Source organism: Schistocerca americana, unplaced genomic scaffold, assembly GCF_021461395.2.
Source record: "Schistocerca americana isolate TAMUIC-IGC-003095 unplaced genomic scaffold, iqSchAmer2.1 HiC_scaffold_369, whole genome shotgun sequence".
In the NCBI taxonomy this organism is placed as follows: domain Eukaryota; kingdom Metazoa; phylum Arthropoda; class Insecta; order Orthoptera; family Acrididae; genus Schistocerca; species Schistocerca americana.
This window is the reverse complement of record NW_025726092.1, coordinates 16,656-31,691: the sequence shown is the minus strand read 5'-3', so window position 1 is coordinate 31,691 and position 15,036 is coordinate 16,656. Positions and strand designations below refer to the sequence as shown.

General features: G+C 52.6%; 31 non-coding genes across 31 annotated transcripts; 7 read left to right on the top strand and 24 right to left on the bottom strand.

The window, feature by feature from the left end:
• The first annotated feature begins 724 nt into the window (after positions 1–724).
• On the top strand, positions 725–796 carry Trnag-ucc. The gene has a single exon. It is a non-coding gene; the product is annotated as a tRNA-Gly (tRNA).
• A 266-nt stretch (positions 797–1,062) lies between these two features.
• On the bottom strand, positions 1,063–1,144 carry Trnas-aga. The gene has a single exon. It is a non-coding gene; the product is annotated as a tRNA-Ser (tRNA).
• Positions 1,145–1,283: 139 nt separating this feature from the next.
• Trnak-uuu lies at positions 1,284–1,356 on the bottom strand. The gene has a single exon. It is a non-coding gene; the product is annotated as a tRNA-Lys (tRNA).
• A 295-nt stretch (positions 1,357–1,651) lies between these two features.
• Positions 1,652–1,723, bottom strand: Trnae-uuc. Its single transcript has one exon. It is a non-coding gene; the product is annotated as a tRNA-Glu (tRNA).
• A 308-nt stretch (positions 1,724–2,031) lies between these two features.
• Trnam-cau lies at positions 2,032–2,104 on the bottom strand. Its single transcript has one exon. It is a non-coding gene; the product is annotated as a tRNA-Met (tRNA).
• A 979-nt stretch (positions 2,105–3,083) lies between these two features.
• On the top strand, positions 3,084–3,155 carry Trnag-ucc. The gene has a single exon. It is a non-coding gene; the product is annotated as a tRNA-Gly (tRNA).
• Positions 3,156–3,411: 256 nt separating this feature from the next.
• Positions 3,412–3,493, bottom strand: Trnas-aga. The gene has a single exon. It is a non-coding gene; the product is annotated as a tRNA-Ser (tRNA).
• A 139-nt stretch (positions 3,494–3,632) lies between these two features.
• Positions 3,633–3,705, bottom strand: Trnak-uuu. Its single transcript has one exon. It is a non-coding gene; the product is annotated as a tRNA-Lys (tRNA).
• Positions 3,706–4,000: 295 nt separating this feature from the next.
• Trnae-uuc lies at positions 4,001–4,072 on the bottom strand. The gene has a single exon. It is a non-coding gene; the product is annotated as a tRNA-Glu (tRNA).
• Positions 4,073–4,380: 308 nt separating this feature from the next.
• Trnam-cau lies at positions 4,381–4,453 on the bottom strand. The gene has a single exon. It is a non-coding gene; the product is annotated as a tRNA-Met (tRNA).
• Positions 4,454–5,432: 979 nt separating this feature from the next.
• Positions 5,433–5,504, top strand: Trnag-ucc. Its single transcript has one exon. It is a non-coding gene; the product is annotated as a tRNA-Gly (tRNA).
• Positions 5,505–5,760: 256 nt separating this feature from the next.
• On the bottom strand, positions 5,761–5,842 carry Trnas-aga. The gene has a single exon. It is a non-coding gene; the product is annotated as a tRNA-Ser (tRNA).
• Positions 5,843–5,981: 139 nt separating this feature from the next.
• On the bottom strand, positions 5,982–6,054 carry Trnak-uuu. The gene has a single exon. It is a non-coding gene; the product is annotated as a tRNA-Lys (tRNA).
• A 296-nt stretch (positions 6,055–6,350) lies between these two features.
• Positions 6,351–6,422, bottom strand: Trnae-uuc. Its single transcript has one exon. It is a non-coding gene; the product is annotated as a tRNA-Glu (tRNA).
• A 308-nt stretch (positions 6,423–6,730) lies between these two features.
• Positions 6,731–6,803, bottom strand: Trnam-cau. Its single transcript has one exon. It is a non-coding gene; the product is annotated as a tRNA-Met (tRNA).
• A 983-nt stretch (positions 6,804–7,786) lies between these two features.
• Trnag-ucc lies at positions 7,787–7,858 on the top strand. Its single transcript has one exon. It is a non-coding gene; the product is annotated as a tRNA-Gly (tRNA).
• Positions 7,859–8,124: 266 nt separating this feature from the next.
• Trnas-aga lies at positions 8,125–8,206 on the bottom strand. Its single transcript has one exon. It is a non-coding gene; the product is annotated as a tRNA-Ser (tRNA).
• A 139-nt stretch (positions 8,207–8,345) lies between these two features.
• On the bottom strand, positions 8,346–8,418 carry Trnak-uuu. The gene has a single exon. It is a non-coding gene; the product is annotated as a tRNA-Lys (tRNA).
• Positions 8,419–8,714: 296 nt separating this feature from the next.
• On the bottom strand, positions 8,715–8,786 carry Trnae-uuc. Its single transcript has one exon. It is a non-coding gene; the product is annotated as a tRNA-Glu (tRNA).
• Positions 8,787–9,094: 308 nt separating this feature from the next.
• Trnam-cau lies at positions 9,095–9,167 on the bottom strand. The gene has a single exon. It is a non-coding gene; the product is annotated as a tRNA-Met (tRNA).
• Positions 9,168–10,147: 980 nt separating this feature from the next.
• On the top strand, positions 10,148–10,219 carry Trnag-ucc. Its single transcript has one exon. It is a non-coding gene; the product is annotated as a tRNA-Gly (tRNA).
• A 266-nt stretch (positions 10,220–10,485) lies between these two features.
• Trnas-aga lies at positions 10,486–10,567 on the bottom strand. The gene has a single exon. It is a non-coding gene; the product is annotated as a tRNA-Ser (tRNA).
• Positions 10,568–10,706: 139 nt separating this feature from the next.
• Trnak-uuu lies at positions 10,707–10,779 on the bottom strand. Its single transcript has one exon. It is a non-coding gene; the product is annotated as a tRNA-Lys (tRNA).
• Positions 10,780–11,075: 296 nt separating this feature from the next.
• Positions 11,076–11,147, bottom strand: Trnae-uuc. Its single transcript has one exon. It is a non-coding gene; the product is annotated as a tRNA-Glu (tRNA).
• A 308-nt stretch (positions 11,148–11,455) lies between these two features.
• Trnam-cau lies at positions 11,456–11,528 on the bottom strand. Its single transcript has one exon. It is a non-coding gene; the product is annotated as a tRNA-Met (tRNA).
• A 980-nt stretch (positions 11,529–12,508) lies between these two features.
• On the top strand, positions 12,509–12,580 carry Trnag-ucc. Its single transcript has one exon. It is a non-coding gene; the product is annotated as a tRNA-Gly (tRNA).
• Positions 12,581–12,846: 266 nt separating this feature from the next.
• On the bottom strand, positions 12,847–12,928 carry Trnas-aga. Its single transcript has one exon. It is a non-coding gene; the product is annotated as a tRNA-Ser (tRNA).
• Positions 12,929–13,067: 139 nt separating this feature from the next.
• On the bottom strand, positions 13,068–13,140 carry Trnak-uuu. Its single transcript has one exon. It is a non-coding gene; the product is annotated as a tRNA-Lys (tRNA).
• A 296-nt stretch (positions 13,141–13,436) lies between these two features.
• Trnae-uuc lies at positions 13,437–13,508 on the bottom strand. Its single transcript has one exon. It is a non-coding gene; the product is annotated as a tRNA-Glu (tRNA).
• Positions 13,509–13,816: 308 nt separating this feature from the next.
• Positions 13,817–13,889, bottom strand: Trnam-cau. Its single transcript has one exon. It is a non-coding gene; the product is annotated as a tRNA-Met (tRNA).
• A 980-nt stretch (positions 13,890–14,869) lies between these two features.
• On the top strand, positions 14,870–14,941 carry Trnag-ucc. Its single transcript has one exon. It is a non-coding gene; the product is annotated as a tRNA-Gly (tRNA).
• Positions 14,942–15,036: the final 95 nt, after the last annotated feature.

Sequence of the window (15,036 nt, the reverse complement as noted above, 5' to 3'; positions counted from 1 at the left end):
TCTATTGCGTGCTGCGTGTATGGTTCTTCTCACAGCGAATCTTGCTATGCATTCCTGAGGCTGACGCAGCTCAGGCGAGGAATCGGCGCGGCAGCATTATAGCGAGAACAGCAGAACGATGCATCGGCCGGGATTCGAACCCGTGCCGTCCGCATGCTAAGCGAGCATTCACCAATTTTTTTTTTTTTTTTTGTTCTCATTTCTTTCGTTGCATTTGTTGGGGGCGGACGTCCGATGGCGCCCGTTCATGTTCATCGTTGACTCGGTCTTTTATTACAGAGGGCAGATAACTCTCAGACCGAACACGCTGAGCTATCGTGCCGGCAAGCCTTAAGATTATGAGACTTACGCGCTGCCTACTGCACTACTGAGGCACATGCCATTGAACCACCGATGCTCGACAAGCTGCCCGTGCTTCCCGAGTACTTTTCTGCAGGGGAAAGTGGGATTGCCACCCAGCGACGTCGGATACAACCGAAAAAAGTGCTACACACGCGGAGTGCTCCACTACACTGCCTTAAAACGAATGCTCATCTCTATCGTGTGAGTAACCTTGCGGCCGCGGCGACTAGTCTTGCCCAAAGACGCAGCGTGCGTGGAGGCGCTACCCGAATGCGTGTGGATGCACCCTCCTACCTCGTAAAGCGCCTGCAGCTACTATCACCGTGGGCCGCTGCTGGCGGGCAGGAAGCCGACACAGCGGGGCGTTGCGAGCAGCGCCTGTGCGGTGGTGGTGTAATGGTGAGCATAGTTGCCTTCCAAGCAGTTGATCCGGGTTCGATTCCCGGCCACCGCAAGTGGCGCCGGTTTTTTCGTATGAGTATGTGAGCCGCGTGCTGTTAAATGAAGGTTTTTTTCGTCGTAGTTCCACGCAGACCATCCTGTCGTATGTCCCGACTTGTCCCGACTTTGCTCGGCTGACGCGAAAGCTGACGCTTGGAATTCGCCCTTATCAAAAGGACAGGCACTATAAACGGCTGAGAGAGGCGAGGTGTGGAGAGGTACCAAAACGACAGGCAATCTGCGAAATTTTCTGCTCGTTGTTCTTAAAGAAAAAACCGACGCAGTCGGTAGGACTCGAAGCTACGCTCCCAGAGGGAATCTGATTTCTAGTCAGACGCCTTAACCACTCGGCCACGACTGCTCGTAACTGAAGCTTCCCTGGAATCGTGAAGAATCCAACCGGTCTGCGCAGACTGTTGACAGGAAACGAACTCCGTGTACTGATTACGGCAGGGTTACCATCGCTACGAGACGAGCCATTACGGAAACGTTAAAATCTTCGCCCGGACAGGGACTTGAACCCTGGACCCTTAGGTTAAAAGCCTAATGCTCTACCGACTGAGCTATCCGGGCTCACGCTCGTTGTGGATGGAGCGGCTGCAAGCAATGTAAATAACTGGAACGCGTGTGTAGGCGTACTACGGTAATTTCTGGCTTCTGGCGCAACTGGCGACTTCACCGACTTCCCACTGACGCTGGTAGCAGCCCAACAGCGGACCAGAGCCTCTTCTCCCTTTATTCCGGTGCCGACAGTAATTGCATCATGTGCCTGTTTTCCCCATTACGTTCGGTCGAAGCTTCGCAAGGTGGGCGACAAACGACAGTTCGAAGGCCAAAACGTGGAGCGTTGTGTGCGCAAAAACTTCCGTTCCGGTACCGGAAATCGAACCCGGGCCTCCTGGGTGAAAGCCAGGTATCCTAGCCACTAGACCACACCGGAGTTGCTCGATAAGCGTGAGGTTTTCTCCGTCTCCTCTCGTATTTCGTGCTGAATCTGGACTCAGTGCAGTTCTCCGTTTGCGAGCATATTTGCGCCTACAGACTGGCATGGCGCACAGCTCGAAATTGACTATTCATTATTTTACTCCTAACAAGGGAAGAGAAAGATCAAAGTTGTACGTTGTCATAATTGGAAATAAACATATTGACGCTGGGGCGTAGACTCCTTGTGGATAACGAACGACAATTAAGTTCGTTCCCTAGCAACAGCAACGCCGTTAATTCAGCCATGATGTACAGCAAATTAAATGCCCCGGGTGAGGATCGAACTCACGACCTTAAGATTATGAGACTTACGCGCTACCTACTGCGCTACCGAGGCACGTTGCAAGTAATGTTACAGGAAACTTGGTAAGTCTCTCATATTAGAGATAGACAGTTTGCGCTTTCTCAAGAATCTGTTGTGTTGCTACACGTGCTTTCCCTACTTGCTAGATTAAACTGCTGCCGCAGCTTTTTCAACGGAACGCAGCACTGCCCGAGGTTACAGTACATCGCCCTTGCGGCACCTGAACACAGCGGCCTGTTGGGCCAGGCCGTCGTCAGAGTTCAGAAATAGCACGCGACCGTTCAAGTACGGTCTATTGCGTGCTGCGTGTATGGTTCTTCTCACAGCGAATCTTGCTATGCATTCCTGAGGCTGACGCAGCTCAGGCGAGGAATCGGCGCGGCAGCATTATAGCGAGAACAGCAGAACGATGCATCGGCCGGGATTCGAACCCGTGCCGTCCGCATGCTAAGCGAGCATTCACCAATTTTTTTTTTTTTTGTTCTCATTTCTTTCGTTGCATTTGTTGGGGGCGGACGTCCGATGGCGCCCGTTCATGTTCATCGTTGACTCGGTCTTTTATTACAGAGGGCAGATAACTCTCAGACCGAACACGCTGAGCTATCGTGCCGGCAAGCCTTAAGATTATGAGACTTACGCGCTGCCTACTGCACTACTGAGGCACATGCCATTGAACCACCGATGCTCGACAAGCTGCCCGTGCTTCCCGAGTACTTTTCTGCAGGGGAAAGTGGGATTGCCACCCAGCGACGTCGGATACAACCGAAAAAAGTGCTACACACGCGGAGTGCTCCACTACACTGCCTTAAAACGAATGCTCATCTCTATCGTGTGAGTAACCTTGCGGCCGCGGCGACTAGTCTTGCCCAAAGACGCAGCGTGCGTGGAGGCGCTACCCGAATGCGTGTGGATGCACCCTCCTACCTCGTAAAGCGCCTGCAGCTACTATCACCGTGGGCCGCTGCTGGCGGGCAGGAAGCCGACACAGCGGGGCGTTGCGAGCAGCGCCTGTGCGGTGGTGGTGTAATGGTGAGCATAGTTGCCTTCCAAGCAGTTGATCCGGGTTCGATTCCCGGCCACCGCAAGTGGCGCCGGTTTTTTCGTATGAGTATGTGAGCCGCGTGCTGTTAAATGAAGGTTTTTTTCGTCGTAGTTCCACGCAGACCATCCTGTCGTATGTCCCGACTTTGCTCGGCTGACGCGAAAGCTGACGCTTGGAATTCGCCCTTATCAAAAGGACAGGCACTATAAACGGCTGAGAGAGGCGAGGTGTGGAGAGGTACCAAAACGACAGGCAATCTGCGAAATTTTCTGCTCGTTGTTCTTAAAGAAAAAACCGACGCAGTCGGTAGGACTCGAAGCTACGCTCCCAGAGGGAATCTGATTTCTAGTCAGACGCCTTAACCACTCGGCCACGACTGCTCGTAACTGAAGCTTCCCTGGAATCGTGAAGAATCCAACCGGTCTGCGCAGACTGTTGACAGGAAACGAACTCCGTGTACTGATTACGGCAGGGTTACCATCGCTACGAGACGAGCCATTACGGAAACGTTAAAATCTTCGCCCGGACAGGGACTTGAACCCTGGACCCTTAGGTTAAAAGCCTAATGCTCTACCGACTGAGCTATCCGGGCTCACGCTCGTTGTGGATGGAGCGGCTGCAAGCAATGTAAATAACTGGAACGCGTGTGTAGGCGTACTACGGTAATTTCTGGCTTCTGGCGCAACTGGCGACTTCACCGACTTCCCACTGACGCTGGTAGCAGCCCAACAGCGGACCAGAGCCTCTTCTCCCTTTATTCCGGTGCCGACAGTAATTGCATCATGTGCCTGTTTTCCCCATTACGTTCGGTCGAAGCTTCGCAAGGTGGGCGACAAACGACAGTTCGAAGGCCAAAACGTGGAGCGTTGTGTGCGCAAAAACTTCCGTTCCGGTACCGGAAATCGAACCCGGGCCTCCTGGGTGAAAGCCAGGTATCCTAGCCACTAGACCACACCGGAGTTGCTCGATAAGCGTGAGGTTTTCTCCGTCTCCTCTCGTATTTCGTGCTGAATCTGGACTCAGTGCAGTTCTCCGTTTGCGAGCATATTTGCGCCTACAGACTGGCATGGCGCACAGCTCGAAATTGACTATTCATTATTTTACTCCTAACAAGGGAAGAGAAAGATCAAAGTTGTACGTTGTCATAATTGGAAATAAACATATTGACGCTGGGGCGTAGACTCCTTGTGGATAACGAACGACAATTAAGTTCGTTCCCTAGCAACAGCAACGCCGTTAATTCAGCCATGATGTACAGCAAATTAAATGCCCCGGGTGAGGATCGAACTCACGACCTTAAGATTATGAGACTTACGCGCTACCTACTGCGCTACCGAGGCACGTTGCAAGTAATGTTACAGGAAACTTGGTAAGTCTCTCATATTAGAGATAGACAGTTTGCGCTTTCTCAAGAATCTGTTGTGTTGCTACACGTGCTTTCCCTACTTGCTAGATTAAACTGCTGCCGCAGCTTTTTCAACGGAACGCAGCACTGCCCGAGGTTACAGTACATCGCCCTTGCGGCACCTGAACACAGCGGCCTGTTGGGCCAGGCCGTCGTCAGAGTTCAGAAATAGCACGCGACCGTTCAAGTACGGTCTATTGCGTGCTGCGTGTATGGTTCTTCTCACAGCGAATCTTGCTATGCATTCCTGAGGCTGACGCAGCTCAGGCGAGGAATCGGCGCGGCAGCATTATAGCGAGAACAGCAGAACGATGCATCGGCCGGGATTCGAACCCGTGCCGTCCGCATGCTAAGCGAGCATTCACCAATTTTTTTTTTTTTTGTTCTCATTTCTTTCGTTGCATTTGTTGGGGGCGGACGTCCGATGGCGCCCGTTCATGTTCATCGTTGACTCGGTCTTTTATTACAGAGGGCAGATAACTCTCAGACCGAACACGCTGAGCTATCGTGCCGGCAAGCCTTAAGATTATGAGACTTACGCGCTGCCTACTGCACTACTGAGGCACATGCCATTGAACCACCGATGCTCGACAAGCTGCCCGTGCTTCCCGAGTACTTTTCTGCAGGGGAAAGTGGGATTGCCACCCAGCGACGTCGGATACAACCGAAAAAAGTGCTACACACGCGGAGTGCTCCACTACACTGCCTTAAAACGAATGCTCATCTCTATCGTGTGAGTAACCTTGCGGCCGCGGCGACTAGTCTTGCCCAAAGACGCAGCGTGCGTGGAGGCGCTACCCGAATGCGTGTGGATGCACCCTCCTACCTCGTAAAGCGCCTGCAGCTACTATCACCGTGGGCCGCTGCTGGCGGGCAGGAAGCCGACACAGCGGGGCGTTGCGAGCAGCGCCTGTGCGGTGGTGGTGTAATGGTGAGCATAGTTGCCTTCCAAGCAGTTGATCCGGGTTCGATTCCCGGCCACCGCAAGTGGCGCCGGTTTTTTCGTATGAGTATGTGAGCCGCGTGCTGTTAAATGAAGGTTTTTTTCGTCGTAGTTCCACGCAGACCATCCTGTCGTATGTCCCGACTTTGCTCGGCTGACGCGAAAGCTGACGCTTGGAATTCGCCCTTATCAAAAGGACAGGCACTATAAACGGCTGAGAGAGGCGAGGTGTGGAGAGGTACCAAAACGACAGGCAATCTGCGAAATTTTCTGCTCGTTGTTCTTAAAGAAAAAACCGACGCAGTCGGTAGGACTCGAAGCTACGCTCCCAGAGGGAATCTGATTTCTAGTCAGACGCCTTAACCACTCGGCCACGACTGCTCGTAACTGAAGCTTCCCTGGAATCGTGAAGAATCCAACCGGTCTGCGCAGACTGTTGACAGGAAACGAACTCCGTGTACTGATTACGGCAGGGTTACCATCGCTACGAGACGAGCCATTACGGAAACGTTAAAATCTTCGCCCGGACAGGGACTTGAACCCTGGACCCTTAGGTTAAAAGCCTAATGCTCTACCGACTGAGCTATCCGGGCTCACGCTCGTTGTGGATGGAGCGGCTGCAAGCAATGTAAATAACTGGAACGCGTGTGTAGGCGTACTACGGTAATTTCTGGCTTCTGGCGCAACTGGCGACTTCACCGACTTCCCACTGACGCTGGTAGCAGCCCAACAGCGGACCAGAGCCTCTTCTCCCTTTATTCCGGTGCCGACAGTAATTGCATCATGTGCCTGTTTTCCCCGATTACGTTCGGTCGAAGCTTCGCAAGGTGGGCGACAAACGACAGTTCGAAGGCCAAAACGTGGAGCGTTGTGTGCGCAAAAACTTCCGTTCCGGTACCGGAAATCGAACCCGGGCCTCCTGGGTGAAAGCCAGGTATCCTAGCCACTAGACCACACCGGAGTTGCTCGATAAGCGTGAGGTTTTCTCCGTCTCCTCTCGTATTTCGTGCTGAATCTGGACTCAGTGCAGTTCTCCGTTTGCGAGCATATTTGCGCCTACAGACTGGCATGGCGCACAGCTCGAAATTGACTATTCATTATTTTACTCCTAACAAGGGAAGAGAAAGATCAAAGTTGTACGTTGTCATAATTGGAAATAAACATATTGACGCTGGGGCGTAGACTCCTTGTGGATAACGAACGACAATTAAGTTCGTTCCCTAGCAACAGCAACGCCGTTAATTCAGCCATGATGTACAGCAAATTAAATGCCCCGGGTGAGGATCGAACTCACGACCTTAAGATTATGAGACTTACGCGCTACCTACTGCGCTACCGAGGCACGTTGCAAGTAATGTTACAGGAAACTTGGTAAGTCTCTCATATTAGAGATAGACAGTTTGCGCTTTCTCAAGAATCTGTTGTGTTGCTACACGTGCTTTCCCTACTTGCTAGATTAAACTGCTGCCGCAGCTTTTTCAACGGAACGCAGCACTGCCCGAGGTTACAGTACATCGCCCTTGCGGCACCTGAACACAGCGGCCTGTTGGGCCAGGCCGTCGTCAGAGTTCAGAAATAGCACGCGACCGTTCAAGTACGGTCTATTGCGTGCTGCGTGTATGGTTCTTCTCACAGCGAATCTTGCTATGCATTCCTGAGGCTGACGCAGCTCAGGCGAGGAATCGGCGCGGCAGCATTATAGCGAGAACAGCAGAACGATGCATCGGCCGGGATTCGAACCCGTGCCGTCCGCATGCTAAGCGAGCATTCACCAATTTTTTTTTTTTTTTTTTGTTCTCATTTCTTTCGTTGCATTTGTTGGGGGCGGACGTCCGATGGCGCCCGTTCATGTTCATCGTTGACTCGGTCTTTTATTACAGAGGGCAGATAACTCTCAGACCGAACACGCTGAGCTATCGTGCCGGCAAGCCTTAAGATTATGAGACTTACGCGCTGCCTACTGCACTACTGAGGCACATGCCATTGAACCACCGATGCTCGACAAGCTGCCCGTGCTTCCCGAGTACTTTTCTGCAGGGGAAAGTGGGATTGCCACCCAGCGACGTCGGATACAACCGAAAAAAGTGCTACACACGCGGAGTGCTCCACTACACTGCCTTAAAACGAATGCTCATCTCTATCGTGTGAGTAACCTTGCGGCCGCGGCGACTAGTCTTGCCCAAAGACGCAGCGTGCGTGGAGGCGCTACCCGAATGCGTGTGGATGCACCCTCCTACCTCGTAAAGCGCCTGCAGCTACTATCACCGTGGGCCGCTGCTGGCGGGCAGGAAGCCGACACAGCGGGGCGTTGCGAGCAGCGCCTGTGCGGTGGTGGTGTAATGGTGAGCATAGTTGCCTTCCAAGCAGTTGATCCGGGTTCGATTCCCGGCCACCGCAAGTGGCGCCGGTTTTTTCGTATGAGTATGTGAGCCGCGTGCTGTTAAATGAAGGTTTTTTTCGTCGTAGTTCCACGCAGACCATCCTGTCGTATGTCCCGACTTGTCCCGACTTTGCTCGGCTGACGCGAAAGCTGACGCTTGGAATTCGCCCTTATCAAAAGGACAGGCACTATAAACGGCTGAGAGAGGCGAGGTGTGGAGAGGTACCAAAACGACAGGCAATCTGCGAAATTTTCTGCTCGTTGTTCTTAAAGAAAAAACCGACGCAGTCGGTAGGACTCGAAGCTACGCTCCCAGAGGGAATCTGATTTCTAGTCAGACGCCTTAACCACTCGGCCACGACTGCTCGTAACTGAAGCTTCCCTGGAATCGTGAAGAATCCAACCGGTCTGCGCAGACTGTTGACAGGAAACGAACTCCGTGTACTGATTACGGCAGGGTTACCATCGCTACGAGACGAGCCATTACGGAAACGTTAAAATCTTCGCCCGGACAGGGACTTGAACCCTGGACCCTTAGGTTAAAAGCCTAATGCTCTACCGACTGAGCTATCCGGGCTCACGCTCGTTGTGGATGGAGCGGCTGCAAGCAATGTAAATAACTGGAACGCGTGTGTAGGCGTACTACGGTAATTTCTGGCTTCTGGCGCAACTGGCGACTTCACCGACTTCCCACTGACGCTGGTAGCAGCCCAACAGCGGACCAGAGCCTCTTCTCCCTTTATTCCGGTGCCGACAGTAATTGCATCATGTGCCTGTTTTCCCCGATTACGTTCGGTCGAAGCTTCGCAAGGTGGGCGACAAACGACAGTTCGAAGGCCAAAACGTGGAGCGTTGTGTGCGCAAAAACTTCCGTTCCGGTACCGGAAATCGAACCCGGGCCTCCTGGGTGAAAGCCAGGTATCCTAGCCACTAGACCACACCGGAGTTGCTCGATAAGCGTGAGGTTTTCTCCGTCTCCTCTCGTATTTCGTGCTGAATCTGGACTCAGTGCAGTTCTCCGTTTGCGAGCATATTTGCGCCTACAGACTGGCATGGCGCACAGCTCGAAATTGACTATTCATTATTTTACTCCTAACAAGGGAAGAGAAAGATCAAAGTTGTACGTTGTCATAATTGGAAATAAACATATTGACGCTGGGGCGTAGACTCCTTGTGGATAACGAACGACAATTAAGTTCGTTCCCTAGCAACAGCAACGCCGTTAATTCAGCCATGATGTACAGCAAATTAAATGCCCCGGGTGAGGATCGAACTCACGACCTTAAGATTATGAGACTTACGCGCTACCTACTGCGCTACCGAGGCACGTTGCAAGTAATGTTACAGGAAACTTGGTAAGTCTCTCATATTAGAGATAGACAGTTTGCGCTTTCTCAAGAATCTGTTGTGTTGCTACACGTGCTTTCCCTACTTGCTAGATTAAACTGCTGCCGCAGCTTTTTCAACGGAACGCAGCACTGCCCGAGGTTACAGTACATCGCCCTTGCGGCACCTGAACACAGCGGCCTGTTGGGCCAGGCCGTCGTCAGAGTTCAGAAATAGCACGCGACCGTTCAAGTACGGTCTATTGCGTGCTGCGTGTATGGTTCTTCTCACAGCGAATCTTGCTATGCATTCCTGAGGCTGACGCAGCTCAGGCGAGGAATCGGCGCGGCAGCATTATAGCGAGAACAGCAGAACGATGCATCGGCCGGGATTCGAACCCGTGCCGTCCGCATGCTAAGCGAGCATTCACCAATTTTTTTTTTTTTTTGTTCTCATTTCTTTCGTTGCATTTGTTGGGGGCGGACGTCCGATGGCGCCCGTTCATGTTCATCGTTGACTCGGTCTTTTATTACAGAGGGCAGATAACTCTCAGACCGAACACGCTGAGCTATCGTGCCGGCAAGCCTTAAGATTATGAGACTTACGCGCTGCCTACTGCACTACTGAGGCACATGCCATTGAACCACCGATGCTCGACAAGCTGCCCGTGCTTCCCGAGTACTTTTCTGCAGGGGAAAGTGGGATTGCCACCCAGCGACGTCGGATACAACCGAAAAAAGTGCTACACACGCGGAGTGCTCCACTACACTGCCTTAAAACGAATGCTCATCTCTATCGTGTGAGTAACCTTGCGGCCGCGGCGACTAGTCTTGCCCAAAGACGCAGCGTGCGTGGAGGCGCTACCCGAATGCGTGTGGATGCACCCTCCTACCTCGTAAAGCGCCTGCAGCTACTATCACCGTGGGCCGCTGCTGGCGGGCAGGAAGCCGACACAGCGGGGCGTTGCGAGCAGCGCCTGTGCGGTGGTGGTGTAATGGTGAGCATAGTTGCCTTCCAAGCAGTTGATCCGGGTTCGATTCCCGGCCACCGCAAGTGGCGCCGGTTTTTTCGTATGAGTATGTGAGCCGCGTGCTGTTAAATGAAGGTTTTTTTCGTCGTAGTTCCACGCAGACCATCCTGTCGTATGTCCCGACTTGTCCCGACTTTGCTCGGCTGACGCGAAAGCTGACGCTTGGAATTCGCCCTTATCAAAAGGACAGGCACTATAAACGGCTGAGAGAGGCGAGGTGTGGAGAGGTACCAAAACGACAGGCAATCTGCGAAATTTTCTGCTCGTTGTTCTTAAAGAAAAAACCGACGCAGTCGGTAGGACTCGAAGCTACGCTCCCAGAGGGAATCTGATTTCTAGTCAGACGCCTTAACCACTCGGCCACGACTGCTCGTAACTGAAGCTTCCCTGGAATCGTGAAGAATCCAACCGGTCTGCGCAGACTGTTGACAGGAAACGAACTCCGTGTACTGATTACGGCAGGGTTACCATCGCTACGAGACGAGCCATTACGGAAACGTTAAAATCTTCGCCCGGACAGGGACTTGAACCCTGGACCCTTAGGTTAAAAGCCTAATGCTCTACCGACTGAGCTATCCGGGCTCACGCTCGTTGTGGATGGAGCGGCTGCAAGCAATGTAAATAACTGGAACGCGTGTGTAGGCGTACTACGGTAATTTCTGGCTTCTGGCGCAACTGGCGACTTCACCGACTTCCCACTGACGCTGGTAGCAGCCCAACAGCGGACCAGAGCCTCTTCTCCCTTTATTCCGGTGCCGACAGTAATTGCATCATGTGCCTGTTTTCCCCGATTACGTTCGGTCGAAGCTTCGCAAGGTGGGCGACAAACGACAGTTCGAAGGCCAAAACGTGGAGCGTTGTGTGCGCAAAAACTTCCGTTCCGGTACCGGAAATCGAACCCGGGCCTCCTGGGTGAAAGCCAGGTATCCTAGCCACTAGACCACACCGGAGTTGCTCGATAAGCGTGAGGTTTTCTCCGTCTCCTCTCGTATTTCGTGCTGAATCTGGACTCAGTGCAGTTCTCCGTTTGCGAGCATATTTGCGCCTACAGACTGGCATGGCGCACAGCTCGAAATTGACTATTCATTATTTTACTCCTAACAAGGGAAGAGAAAGATCAAAGTTGTACGTTGTCATAATTGGAAATAAACATATTGACGCTGGGGCGTAGACTCCTTGTGGATAACGAACGACAATTAAGTTCGTTCCCTAGCAACAGCAACGCCGTTAATTCAGCCATGATGTACAGCAAATTAAATGCCCCGGGTGAGGATCGAACTCACGACCTTAAGATTATGAGACTTACGCGCTACCTACTGCGCTACCGAGGCACGTTGCAAGTAATGTTACAGGAAACTTGGTAAGTCTCTCATATTAGAGATAGACAGTTTGCGCTTTCTCAAGAATCTGTTGTGTTGCTACACGTGCTTTCCCTACTTGCTAGATTAAACTGCTGCCGCAGCTTTTTCAACGGAACGCAGCACTGCCCGAGGTTACAGTACATCGCCCTTGCGGCACCTGAACACAGCGGCCTGTTGGGCCAGGCCGTCGTCAGAGTTCAGAAATAGCACGCGACCGTTCAAGTACGGTCTATTGCGTGCTGCGTGTATGGTTCTTCTCACAGCGAATCTTGCTATGCATTCCTGAGGCTGACGCAGCTCAGGCGAGGAATCGGCGCGGCAGCATTATAGCGAGAACAGCAGAACGATGCATCGGCCGGGATTCGAACCCGTGCCGTCCGCATGCTAAGCGAGCATTCACCAATTTTTTTTTTTTTTTGTTCTCATTTCTTTCGTTGCATTTGTTGGGGGCGGACGTCCGATGGCGCCCGTTCATGTTCATCGTTGACTCGGTCTTTTATTACAGAGGGCAGATAACTCTCAGACCGAACACGCTGAGCTATCGTGCCGGCAAGCCTTAAAATTATGAGACTTACGCGCTGCCTACTGCACTACTGAGGCACATGCCATTGAACCACCGATGCTCGACAAGCTGCCCGTGCTTCCCGAGTACTTTTCTGCAGGGGAAAGTGGGATTGCCACCCAGCGACGTCGGATACAACCGAAAAAAGTGCTACACACGCGGAGTGCTCCACTACACTGCCTTAAAACGAATGCTCATCTCTATCGTGTGAGTAACCTTGCGGCCGCGGCGACTAGTCTTGCCCAAAGACGCAGCGTGCGTGGAGGCGCTACCCGAATGCGTGTGGATGCACCCTCCTACCTCGTAAAGCGCCTGCAGCTACTATCACCGTGGGCCGCTGCTGGCGGGCAGGAAGCCGACACAGCGGGGCGTTGCGAGCAGCGCCTGTGCGGTGGTGGTGTAATGGTGAGCATAGTTGCCTTCCAAGCAGTTGATCCGGGTTCGATTCCCGGCCACCGCAAGTGGCGCCGGTTTTTTCGTATGAGTATGTGAGCCGCGTGCTGTTAAATGAAGGTTTTTTTCGTCGTAGTTCCACGCAGACCATCCTGTCGTATGTCCCGACTTGTCCCGACTTTGCTCGGCTGACGCGAAAGCTGACGCTTGGAATTCGCCCTTATCAAAAGGACAGGCACTATAAACGGCTGAGAGAGGCGAGGTGTGGAGAGGTACCAAAACGACAGGCAATCTGCGAAATTTTCTGCTCGTTGTTCTTAAAGAAAAAACCGACGCAGTCGGTAGGACTCGAAGCTACGCTCCCAGAGGGAATCTGATTTCTAGTCAGACGCCTTAACCACTCGGCCACGACTGCTCGTAACTGAAGCTTCCCTGGAATCGTGAAGAATCCAACCGGTCTGCGCAGACTGTTGACAGGAAACGAACTCCGTGTACTGATTACGGCAGGGTTACCATCGCTACGAGACGAGCCATTACGGAAACGTTAAAATCTTCGCCCGGACAGGGACTTGAACCCTGGACCCTTAGGTTAAAAGCCTAATGCTCTACCGACTGAGCTATCCGGGCTCACGCTCGTTGTGGATGGAGCGGCTGCAAGCAATGTAAATAACTGGAACGCGTGTGTAGGCGTACTACGGTAATTTCTGGCTTCTGGCGCAACTGGCGACTTCACCGACTTCCCACTGACGCTGGTAGCAGCCCAACAGCGGACCAGAGCCTCTTCTCCCTTTATTCCGGTGCCGACAGTAATTGCATCATGTGCCTGTTTTCCCCGATTACGTTCGGTCGAAGCTTCGCAAGGTGGGCGACAAACGACAGTTCGAAGGCCAAAACGTGGAGCGTTGTGTGCGCAAAAACTTCCGTTCCGGTACCGGAAATCGAACCCGGGCCTCCTGGGTGAAAGCCAGGTATCCTAGCCACTAGACCACACCGGAGTTGCTCGATAAGCGTGAGGTTTTCTCCGTCTCCTCTCGTATTTCGTGCTGAATCTGGACTCAGTGCAGTTCTCCGTTTGCGAGCATATTTGCGCCTACAGACTGGCATGGCGCACAGCTCGAAATTGACTATTCATTATTTTACTCCTAACAAGGGAAGAGAAAGATCAAAGTTGTACGTTGTCATAATTGGAAATAAACATATTGACGCTGGGGCGTAGACTCCTTGTGGATAACGAACGACAATTAAGTTCGTTCCCTAGCAACAGCAACGCCGTTAATTCAGCCATGATGTACAGCAAATTAAATGCCCCGGGTGAGGATCGAACTCACGACCTTAAGATTATGAGACTTACGCGCTACCTACTGCGCTACCGAGGCACGTTGCAAGTAATGTTACAGGAAACTTGGTAAGTCTCTCATATTAGAGATAGACAGTTTGCGCTTTCTCAAGAATCTGTTGTGTTGCTACACGTGCTTTCCCTACTTGCTAGATTAAACTGCTGCCGCAGCTTTTTCAACGGAACGCAGCACTGCCCGAGGTTACAGTACATCGCCCTTGCGGCACCTGAACACAGCGGCCTGTTGGGCCAGGCCGTCGTCAGAGTTCAGAAATAGCACGCGACCGTTCAAGTACGGTCTATTGCGTGCTGCGTGTATGGTTCTTCTCACAGCGAATCTTGCTATGCATTCCTGAGGCTGACGCAGCTCAGGCGAGGAATCGGCGCGGCAGCATTATAGCGAGAACAGCAGAACGATGCATCGGCCGGGATTCGAACCCGTGCCGTCCGCATGCTAAGCGAGCATTCACCAATTTTTTTTTTTTTTTGTTCTCATTTCTTTCGTTGCATTTGTTGGGGGCGGACGTCCGATGGCGCCCGTTCATGTTCATCGTTGACTCGGTCTTTTATTACAGAGGGCAGATAACTCTCAGACCGAACACGCTGAGCTATCGTGCCGGCAAGCCTTAAGATTATGAGACTTACGCGCTGCCTACTGCACTACTGAGGCACATGCCATTGAACCACCGATGCTCGACAAGCTGCCCGTGCTTCCCGAGTACTTTTCTGCAGGGGAAAGTGGGATTGCCACCCAGCGACGTCGGATACAACCGAAAAAAGTGCTACACACGCGGAGTGCTCCACTACACTGCCTTAAAACGAATGCTCATCTCTATCGTGTGAGTAACCTTGCGGCCGCGGCGACTAGTCTTGCCCAAAGACGCAGCGTGCGTGGAGGCGCTACCCGAATGCGTGTGGATGCACCCTCCTACCTCGTAAAGCGCCTGCAGCTACTATCACCGTGGGCCGCTGCTGGCGGGCAGGAAGCCGACACAGCGGGGCGTTGCGAGCAGCGCCTGTGCGGTGGTGGTGTAATGGTGAGCATAGTTGCCTTCCAAGCAGTTGATCCGGGTTCGATTCCCGGCCACCGCAAGTGGCGCCGGTTTTTTCGTATGAGTATGTGAGCCGCGTGCTGTTAAATGAAGGTTTTTTTCGTCGTAGTTCCACGCAGACCATCCTGTCGTATG